The sequence below is a fragment of the Apodemus sylvaticus genome, chromosome 5 (genome assembly GCF_947179515.1).
Source record: "Apodemus sylvaticus chromosome 5, mApoSyl1.1, whole genome shotgun sequence".
In the NCBI taxonomy this organism is placed as follows: domain Eukaryota; kingdom Metazoa; phylum Chordata; class Mammalia; order Rodentia; family Muridae; genus Apodemus; species Apodemus sylvaticus.
The window spans coordinates 158,763,215-158,769,214 of NC_067476.1; positions in this window are offsets into that span (position 1 = coordinate 158,763,215).

Here is a 6,000-nt window from a genome sequence, read left to right on the forward strand (position 1 = left end):
GGGGGTGGGTGAAGCGGATGGAAAACGGGAGTGGGAACTGAGGGGACCATGGTAGACACGAAGGTCAACGGGACCTTTTTTCCCCTTGGAACCCCTCCTGGGCGTCCTTTTCTTGCTATCCCCATAACTAGGCGTTTTGTTTTGCCTTTTTTAAAGGCATGGCTTGTACCGCTCAACACTGAACACATCTTGCCCCTCCTTATCTGTGGCCAGGGAAGTTCTCGATGTCCACACGGGTGCTTCTTCCTCTGGCCTCTTCTCCTCGCACTTTCTCACAGCGATGTCTCTTATTTGTATAGAGTATACACGCAAAGATTTTTCTTAAAATAATCAATAGTGCAACAAATAGAACACATCAAATTTAACAGAAACTCTCGTGCTGGTCATGAGTTAGAGTCTGGAGCTACTGTCTTTCTTCTCACATCTGGGAGTTGTGTGTGTTTGTGCGTACACATGTACGCATGCTCAGGTGCATCTGTGTGCTAAAACTTGACTTGGGAAGATAAGTATTTGGAGGTCCCAGGGAAAACAGTGCCTTTTTCCTTTCCTTTCCTTTCCTTTCCTTTCCTTTCCTTTCCTTTCCTTTCCTTTCCTTTCCTTTCCTTTCCTTTTATTTCCTTTCCTTCCCCCTCCCTTTCCCCTTCCCCTTCCTCTTTTCTTTTCTTTTTTCTTTTCTTTCCTTGCTCCAGTCTATGGAAGGGGACTTCATTTGGTTCTGGGATCCCGGGGTCCCAGGCCAGGTATGACCCCAGCTTTATTTGACCTTCTTCTTGGGACACAGGTTGTTGGTGTGGCCCCACTTCTTGTTGCCGTTGACTGCCCGAGGGTGCAGGTGTGCGAGTACTTGTGATATATCATCATGTCACAGTTGTACTTCTGGCCACTGTGCAGGTGCAGCACCAGGTGCATGGTGGACTCTTCTTGGATGCGGTAGCCCGACGGGGCGGGGCTCCTCCGGCTGTCTGCTGGTGAGGATGGTCAGTGGGATGCCTTCCTTGTCTTGGATTTTGGCTTTGACATTCTCGATGGTGTTACTGGGCTCCATCTCAAGAACAATGGTCTTGCTGGTCTTCACGAAGTTCTGCAAGTTAGCGTCCGCTCTACTGCCTCGAGGAAGAAAAACAGCTTGATAACTGTTTTTTTTTTTTAAATCACTTCAATGACTTGAACAATAACTGGCTGTCCAGTGTCTTTGTGAGTAATTTTGCAGCTAGAAGATTTTCTCATGATATATATTTTAGATTGATGTAGGAAATTTCAAAAACCAATTAAAAACTCCACTGCAATCCATTCTCTCTCTCTCTCTCTCTCTCTCTCTCTCTCTCTCTCTCTCTCTCTCTCTCTCTCTGAGATTGTAGCCCAGGCTGGACTATTTTTCTTTCTTTTTTTTTTTTAAGTCCTCAAGGTTTAAATTTATTTATTTATTTTTCTGAGTCAGGGTCTCCTAGTGAAGGGAGGGGCCTGTGGTAGCCTCACCCTTTTACTCTGTAGCTCACTCAGGTTTTTTTCTTTTCTCGGCTTGTTGTTTTGAGACAGAATCTCATCTAGCCCAGGCTGGGCTAAAGTGCTAAATCCTACTTCAATCTCCGTGGTTCTGGGATTGCTATGTAGTTTGAGCTAGCTTGGAATTCTCCTTCTTCCAGTGTTAGTTCCCTGGTGCTAGGACAATAGGCATTTTCCACCTGGCCTAGCTTGCCTTCCATTTTTCTAAATGTCTCCAGGGGGGCACATTATGGCCCAGTAGGAAACAGTGCTTGCCGCCAGGCCTGCCTGTGGAACTTTGATCCCTTGAACCTATACAGTGAAAACAGAAAAGTTCTTTTTTTGGTTCTTGCTTTTTTCCTTCCTTAAAAAAAAAGTTGTATTCATTTTATTTTGTGTGTGCATTTTGTCTGCTTGTACGTATGTGCACCTGCATGTATCTGGTCCCTGAGAAGATCAGAGCTGGAGTTAGGGGTGCTTCTGAGCTGCTGTCTGGGTGCTGAAGATGGAACCTGGATCCTTTGTAACAGCAACAAGTGTTCCTAGCTGAAGACCTTTTTCCACATCCCTTCCTCTTTTTGTAGATAAATTTTCATGTAGCCCAGGATAGCCCATGTACCCGAGGATGACCTTGAACTGCTGATCTTGTCCTCACTTCTTGAGTGCTGAAATTACCAGCTTATGCCATTATTCCCATCTCAAGTGCAGATGTAGATATAGATAGGTATAGGTATAGGCATAGGCATAGGCATAGGTATGTAGGCATAGCATAGATATATAGACATATAGACAGAGATGATATAGATTATAGATATAGATGATATAGAGATAGACAGACATAGATATATAGACATAGCATAGAAGATATAGATTATAGATATAGATGATATAGTTTATAGATACACATGATATAGATTATAGATATGGAGGTATAGACAGACATAGATATATACATAATATAGGTGATATAGATTAAAGCTATAGAGATGTAGACATAGATATAGACATAGTATAAATAATATAGATTATAGATATAGATGATAAATATAAATGATATAGAGATAGACAAACAGACATAGACATAGATATAGACATAGTATAGATGATATAGAGATAGAAAAAGATGATATAGATTTATGAGACAGAGGCCACTGAAATGAGGGACATGGGAGGGGAAACTGAGGTAGAATTGGGAGAACTGAATGGGAGTTTCATAAAAGGTGGACTGGGAAAGAGGAGATGGAGAGAGACCGAGAGGGAGACATGGGAAGCCCGCCCTGCTCTGATTTTGCCTGTGGTCCTGGAGATGGTATTTGGAGGGAGACATCTCCAAAAGCTGTGCTGGTTTGGCAGGTGTAAGAACTCAGGCCATTTAGCACAGTGTAGCGTGACCCTGATTTATACTCACACCCCTGTGTAGTCCTGGCTGTCCTGAAGCTGCTCTGTAGACCAGGCTGACCTCGAACTCACAGAGAGCTGCCTGCTTCTGCCTCCTGAGCGCTGGGATTAAAGGTGTGCACCAACACTGCCTGGCTCCTTGTTCCCTCCCCACAGCATCTCTGTCGTAAGCACCCAGGGATAGGTACTTATTTCTTGTTGTGAAGAATATTATATACAAATATTTTGATGTCTGAACATTATATTTAATTTAACATGCTCATTCTACTATACATTGTAATGAGAATATGAAAAAACATATACACGGTATATAAACAAGACTGTCCATGGTATGCAAATGTATATCTGCATGTGAAATTTCAAGTGTGTGTTTGGATATGATATGAAAAGATACATATGTGCGTGTGATAGCCATGTGTGTGCGTGCATGCATGGTCCCCATCTATGCCGTGTGGGGTGGGTGGACAGCTGTCGGTGGGCGGGGATCTCTCTCCCTTTTCCTGGACTGGCCCTGACAGATGTTGGCAGAGAAGCTTCACACTAGAGTTGGTCCTCTAGCCCTTTGTGGTTCTTTCTTGCCACCATGCTAACATGTATGAAGAGTACATACAACTCACATGTAATCTGCACAGCCTACACATTTACAGGATATCATGGTGGGAGAGCGGTGAAACCTTCTGGGCTTTTGACGTTGTCCAGCAGCTAGCTGTGCGCTCACGCTCTGGGTGGCTGCAGTGACCCCGTGGTGCGCTTTACGGGCCTTGATCGTTGGAAGGTGGGTGCCAAGAGGCTTTTACCAGGTGAGCTCTGGCATCCAGCACCTCCAGCCTGGAGCTGTGTATGCCGTTTCCCAACATGGACTTGGGATATGTACACGGTTTACCACAAGAGGAGGCGGCTGCCTGGGCTGGGACTCAGTTGTGCTTTCTGGGCTGCATGTGCAGCCTCCGTCGTCTGCGCTATGCACAGGAAGTGTTGCCACACTGGCTGCTGTGAGCCAACAGCTGGACCTTCTTCTGCATGGTTAATCGTTTCTGTTTCTATTTCTTGTTGCTCTGAAGCTGGGTAAGCAGTGGGTGTGTGGATTATTAATTAATCTACATTTACTTGGAAAGTTTGGTCCTTCTAAGCGTTGAAGATAATTTGTACTCCCCCCCCCCCCACAAAAAAGCAAATAGCTTTTGTCCAAAACGTTCCTGAGGTCATTCTGACTCCAGCCCTAGGTGGCCCAGGACTGACTGCATTGGCATGTGTTAGCGGCCTGTTGGGCAAGCACTGTTGTTATACCCATCGCTACACGTTGAACTTTGACCTGGACATGGAGAGAATGTTCTGACTTCATGAGCAGCTCAGAACTGCTTTGGACTTGGACGCTCACAGAGACTTTGGGTACAAACGAGGCAAAAGATTCTCAAAAACAGAAAGTTCATGAGTCAGAGAGGCGGTCCATTAGAGGAGCTGTTACATAAACGTGCCCTTGGTTTCCAGAACTCTCCAGAACTTGACTGGGGAAGCCTCCATGTTATCCCGTTTGACAGCTGGAGAGCTAGCTAGTCAACGAAGGAAGCCTCTGTTACATTCAGTCTGTAGACCCTGATGGCAAGCAGCCTTGAAAGGGGTTTTCCAGCCTATACCTGGCAGACAGTTCCGGTTTTGGGGTGCTGAAGGTAGCTAGCTTATGTTGGGTGCTGTCAAGTCCCCATTTTCCTTTGCATAGACTGGTACGAATGGGTGCACTGTAAGGACTTTGAGATGGGAGTCCCCTGAGTTGGCCCGCTGTCTTTGGGAGGACCGTGTTGGGCAGGGGTGTTATGGTTAGAAGATGCAGTCAGAGGAATGCAGAGAGAGATCCAACAGAATGCGCCCCAGGCTTTGGAAGTAGAGAGACAGACTGGAAGCAAGGAAGGAGGAAGACTCCAGAAGCTTTTTACAAAAGGCAAAGGAAGGGACTGTCCCCAGAGCCTGGAGAGGGGACCCTGCTTGCCAACTCTATAATGCCAAGATCCAGAAGATATGTGCCTGTCCCCAGAGCCACCCAGTCTGAGCAGGACTTGCATCTCATCAACTTGCAGGGGATGTCCGATGCCCCTGGTTCTCTTCTTGGGGCTATCTCAGTCTCCCATCAGCTTCCTGCTTTCCTTGCCAGAACCCCAGGTCCAGGCAGGGTCCACGGATTGCTCCTTGGATTGCCCCCCCAATCCTCTCCTTTGGGGATCTCAGTGTCTTGGTGTTTTCAGTGAACCACGTGAATGGTTTCTGTTGGGGGGCTTCTCACCCCTTGTCCTTCATTCCCCACCCCGCTCCAAACTCTGTCTTCCCCAGGCTTCCCTGTACTCAGTGAAGATCTTTGTAGGTGTTTCTAGATGCTTCTGGAAAACATCGTAGAGACTCCTCCCTCTTTTACAACAGCATCCGTTCCTTCTGCAAGTGGACTTACCTCATACATCTCTCCAGAGTCTGGGCCCCCAACCCCGTCTCTGTAGCCCCCACCCAGATCTGGCCAGTACCATGCTATGCTTCCACATTCCTTCATGCCCCAGGCAGAGCCCCCCAGCAGCCTTCAGGACTCGTGAGAGCCGATGTCCACCTTCTCGTCTCCATTTGGACTCCATGATTGCCACATGGCCATCTCTGCTCTTCCACATGGGCCCTTGTTTCTCCCGAAGCCCTCAGGCCTGCCGTTCCCTGGAGGACTCTGCTCCCGATTTTCCTTCCACTGTGGCAAAGTCTGGTCCTCAGAGTATCAAGACTGGCTCTTTTATCTTCTGCAAGTCTTTGGCCACCTGTTTCCTCTCCAAGGCCTTCTCAGAGTCCCCTGAAGTGAAGTTGAGCCCCCGTTCTGTTGTGGGCGGCCTCAGTGCTTCAGAGACGAAAAGTGGCATTTCTTAAGAAGGTAGACGTTTTCAACTCTGTCGGTAGTAACATCCAGGTGATGTACGTGCCAGTCCTGTGCTTAGGGCAGTGTCCAGGCACAGGGACAGTCCTCGGGTGCTGGCTGACTAAGCCCAGAGATAGAGTGGCACAATCACTCTTTGTTTGTTTGTTTGTTTCATTTTATTTTCTTGAGACAGGAGCTTGCTCTGTAGACCAGGCTGGCCTTGAACACCTAGCCTTCTGCGA